This window comes from Panthera tigris, chromosome A3, assembly GCF_018350195.1.
Source record: "Panthera tigris isolate Pti1 chromosome A3, P.tigris_Pti1_mat1.1, whole genome shotgun sequence".
NCBI lineage: Eukaryota > Metazoa > Chordata > Mammalia > Carnivora > Felidae > Panthera > Panthera tigris.
Window position 1 is genome coordinate 18317468 of NC_056662.1, and position 5213 is coordinate 18322680.

At 47.7% G+C, this 5213-nt stretch overlaps 1 long non-coding RNA gene across 1 annotated transcript; it reads left to right on the forward strand.

The window, feature by feature from the left end:
• The first annotated feature begins 3485 nt into the window (after positions 1-3485).
• LOC122237192 lies at positions 3486-4919 on the forward strand. Its single transcript, XR_006215449.1, has 3 exons — positions 3486-3564; positions 4181-4250; positions 4802-4919. It is a non-coding gene; the product is annotated as an uncharacterized LOC122237192 (long non-coding RNA).
• Positions 4920-5213: the final 294 nt, after the last annotated feature.

Here is a 5213-nt window from a genome sequence, read left to right on the forward strand (position 1 = left end):
GGCAATACCATTAGAAAATGGGCAGAGGACATGAAAAGACATTTCTCTTAGAGAATATATAGATGATTATAAGCCCATAAAAGATGTTTAACATTATCAGCCATTAGAAAAACACAAATTAAAATTGTAACATCACTGCACATCCACTGGAATGGCTCAATTTTTTTAAGGGACACCACCAAATTCTGGGAAGGATGTAAAGAAACAAGATCTTTCATACACTGCTGGTGGGAATGTAAAATGATCCAGCCACTTTGGAAAACAATATGGCAGTTTCTCTTAAAAAAAAAAAAAAAAACTAAACACAGAAGTGCCATACAACTCAGAAATTATGCTCCTGGGCATTTATCCAAGAGAAACGAAAACTTACATTCACACAAACATCTACATACAAATGTTTATAGAGGTTTTACTCATTAGCAGCCGAAAATTGGAAGCAACCCAAGTGTCTTTCCATGGGCCAATAGTTCCATGAACCGGGGTCTCTCCATACCACGGAATAGTACTCGACAATAATGGGGAACTACTCATTCAGGCAACAACCCGGCTGAATCACCGGAGACTTATGCTGAGCAAGAAAAGTCAATCCCAGAGAGATACAAAATTTATTATCTCATTTATATAACATTCTTAAAGTGACAAAATGGTAGAAATCAAGAACAGATTCGTGGTTGTCAGGGGTCGAGGAGGGGATGAAGAAAGGAGGGAAGTGGATGTGGTTATAAAACGGATGGTCTTGCTGGTGATGGACACGTTCTACATCTTGACTAGATCAGTGTCAGTATCCTGGTTGTGGTGTTCCACAGTTTCATAAAATATCACCACCAGAGGAAACTGGGTAAAGGGTACACAGGATTTCTCCGTATTATTTCTTATAACTGCATGCGAATCTACAATGGTCTCAAAACAAACATTTTAATTTAAAAAGCAAATAAAAGGATGTTGCCAAAATCTTAAGAAACCTTCAGAGTTCCTTTTTTTTGGAACCCTACTCAGACACTGTGTGAACACCCTAGGTTAGCCTGCTGGTAGATGAGAGACCCCATGAAACAAGACAGGCCATCCCAACTGAAGCCATTCTACCTCAGCCAGCTCCCTGCCAACCGAGGAATCCACCACATACACAGGACAGAGCCCAGCAGAGACCAGAAGAAATGCCCAACTGCGCCCTACACACCTGCACATTGCGAGCTAAGTAAATAGTGGTTGATCTGAGACACTAAAATATGGGGTGGTTTGTTACGCAGCAAAATCAAACTGATGAAAGTCAACATATTTACATATTTTGAAACCAATTTATCTTAGAAGGTTCCCTACAAAGTTATTGTGTTTAAAGTTAGATGTTTTGAAATATCTAATGTTTGATTTGGACATTTAGTAAGCCCCATTTTTAAATCACCTAGGCCAAAATGCCTACCAAGCTAGACCCTCCAAGTGGAGGACTGAATCTACATTTTTAGTGCACACTCCCCACCACCAGCACCACCACTAAGTGCTTCTGACAGTCCCTTAAGTGCATGAGCTATAGCCCCACCCAGGGGACTTAATGTCCCCAACAGCCCTTAACCTGACTGTTGGTTTGAAAACTCAGGAGCTTCCCAGAGGAAACCTAAAACTGGCCCCTAGAAGCAGAGAGCAGGGAGAGACAGAGAGGCCACTCCAGACATGGAGGTGGCAGGTTCAAAATAGGAGGCTTGTCTTGGGCAGCCTTAAGGCCAGCTCTGCCTTCCAGGATGTTAATAGTTTATAGAAAGGCCTTAACGGGGCTCAATCACATATGCCATCCAACATAATGGGGCTCAACAACACATTGTCCCCTCAAGGCTACATCCTTGAAAACGGCTCCCACTGTGGGAAAGGTTGAGTGGAACATATATTCCAAGAATGGAGAGGGGACAAAGCCTCCGATCACCTGGGCCCAGCTCTGGCCTCCCACTCTCCCCCCCACCCCAGCCCCCCAGTGCTCACAACTTCCCGATGACCTCCAACATCAGTGGGTATTGAGAGAAGACCCTGGCTCCCCTGTTCCTTGGGTAGGGAAACAATGAGGCATGTTCTATGCCACCCCCCAGAGTTCTCATAATGCTAACCTTCTCAACCATGCATCTTTCACTGCCTTCCTTCCCCTGACTCACTCCCCCTCCCCTACTGGTGCTTCCTAGAGTCACCCCCTAAAAACACCACCTGCCCTGGAATCCTTGTCTACGGGTCTTCTCCTGGGAGGCAAAACAGACAAAAAGCCAAAGACATCCCTCAAAACAGACAAAAGCTAGAGACATTGAGATGATAAATATTGGTTAGATTTTAAATTTTTTTATGTTTTATTTTATATTTGAGGGAGAGAGAGAGAGAGAGAGAGAGAGAGAGATGGAGCACAAGCAGGGAAGGGGCAGAGAGATGGAGATAGAATCCAAAGCAGGCTCCAGTTTCCGAGCTGTCACCACAGAGCCGGACGTGGGGCTCGAACTCATGAACCACGAGATCATGACCTGAGCCAAAGTCGGACGCTTAACTGACTGAGCCACCCAGGCCCCCGTTTATGGGTTGGATTTTAAAATGCTATATGTGTAAGTAATAATTATTGCATTCCTAGTAGGGATCAAGTTCTATGCTGGCCCAGAAAGTGCACAGGGCAGGAAAGCAGGATAGGATGAGACCCAGCTGCAGAAACGTGTGAGATACGGTCCCCTCCTTGGATAGAGCTGAGAGTTTAGTTGGGGGCAGGGAAGCTGGCCCATGGTAACACAGTGAGATAGAGACAGGAACATGGAAATAAGAGAGGCATCAGGCCAGGCTGGGGTCTCCAGGTTAGGCATCTAGATACACAGCTGGGGTGGGGCCACCACTAACCAGGGTTTCCTAAAGTGGAGAGTCACCAAGCCTCCTAGGTCTGAAGGTGGCGAAGTTTATAAGGTATTTTCACCTCCTCAACAGCTTTATAGGCAAACAGGAATAGTACCATCATCATTCATGCCATTTTTCACAGAAGGGAAGTGGGGCACAGAGAGGTCCGAATTTGTACAAGTAATTCAAGTCCTTCTGTTGGTCTGTGTTGCCAGAGGCTTACTCGAGGGTGGAAGTCAGCCAGGACCCCATTCTGCTAGAAGTGTCCTTGGCTAAGTGGAACTGATGATTTCAGCTATGGGAATACCAAGATATTGTTCTGAACCCCGGGGAGAGGAGTGTTTCCAGAAGGAAGGGTTCCTGGGGGCTCGATTCTGATCCCAGCTAAGAATGGGGACCCAGTCCCCACCTGAGGAAGGGGGAATTTTCCCATCCTATTTCTTAACCTCACCTACCAAAACCCAGGTTTTCTGCCTCCATACCCATTCCCCTGTCTGGCTTGGCCCCTCTACTCCCAGGGGACACTTCCTTACTCCAGAGAGCCACAGGGAGAGCAGAACTCTGGTTCCCATAGCAACATGGCCAGGTTCACAAGGCAACAAGGTCTTGCCTTTGCAGTCAGCTCCATTATAACTGTCAGTGGCCAAGGCAATTTTAGGTCAGCCTACGAGGTTAATTTGCAGCTTTCTCAACACAGAAGCCCCCAGCATGGAAGAAAAGGTAAGTCGTCAGCCCAAACCACATGGGTAATCCAGGATGAAATCCAGTGATCCTGAGTTTCCCCACTCAAACCTTGAGGAAGCCCGCCCAGTTAGATTGTGCATGGTCTGCTACTCAGCCCATGATCTCTGAAAATGTCATGGGCGGCATGCGAGGGTGCATAGAGACTTCCAGTATGGGCCAGCACATGCTGATACACACTACATCAGGGCTGGTGCTCACCTCTCTCTCAGCCCCACCCCGGGTCAAGGGTCGAGGGCTAAACAGGAAGGAAAGACATAAGCAGCAGTTCCAAGGAGCTCCAAGCTGCAGCTCCACATGGGTGTGTGGCTGTCAAGAAACACTGTGTTCCTTGTATTCACCACTTCAGAGGGAGTTTTGACAACCTCTTTGGGACCTGCCAGAGCCTCGTCCTGCTGGGCAATGGTGGTCTGCCCAATTGGAAGGCTCTGCCCCAGCCCGAGCCCTCTCACGCTTCCTCAATGGTCTCCCTAATAATGAACCAGCACTGTGGACGGACAACAAGGGCCTCTTCATTGCCTGAGGCTCAGTTAGAAGACCCTTCATCACGGGCGCTGCGTGGAGCCCTAGCAACACCTGCTCCACTGCTCCACAGCTGAAGACTATGATGCCGGCAGGCGTGATGTTGAGGAGGAAAGCCTGGTGCAGATCCTCACCGTGTTCAGGTGAGTGCATGCTCACGTGTACCAAGGGTGTGAACAGGTCATTTACTGCCAGCCGGGAATAGTTAGGGTAAGCCTTCCAGCGTAAGTTTCAATCCATTGCATTTGAACAACATATTAAAAGGCCTACTATGGGGGCGCCTGGGTGGCTCAGTAGGTTAAGCGTCCAACTTCGGCTCAGGTCATGATCTCGCGGTCCGTGAGTTCGAGCCCCGCGTCGGGCTCTGTGCTGACCGCTCAGAGCCTGGAGCCTGTTTCAGATTCTGTGTCTCCCTCTCTCTCTGACCCTCCCCCGTTCATGCTCTGTCTCTGTCTCAAAAATAAATAAACGTTAAAAAAAATTTTTTAAAAAAGGTCTACCATGAAGACAGCACATTGCAACATCCTTATTAGAACAAGTGGACCGAAGGAGAATAACAAGTGCTACCAGTTAACGTGTGTTCAGGGCCAAGCCCTGCACTGAGCACCCGACACGTACTATGCTCTCCATGCCTCACTACAACCTGATAAAGTAGGGCTTGGTTTTTTTGTTTTGTTTTGTTTTGTTTTTACAGAGAAGGAAACAAGGTTCAGCAAAGTGAAGTTACTCACCCAAGGTCACACCGCCAGGAAGCAGGGCTGCTGGAATTTGAACCGAGAATTGACTCCAGATCCCACGTTAATACTCTTCCACTGAATCTGGAAGAGCAAATAAAAAGGCAGTTCAAGACAACAGTCCGTGTGCAACCACCCAACACAGGGGAGTCATCAGCTTAAGGAGTCAGGAGGGGAAAAGGTAGCAAGTTTGCAAGGAAAAGTGACGGGGGCCACCCTCAAACCTGTCTCACGGAGGCGAAGCGTCTCTCATCAGAATGATACTGTGCACAGGAGAGTTCAGGATGGGGAGGGAGATAGGAATGCTGTCGTTTTACCTGTTAGATCTAAGCTGCACGTGGAATCTGAAACCCGCGGGAACAGGGAGAGCAG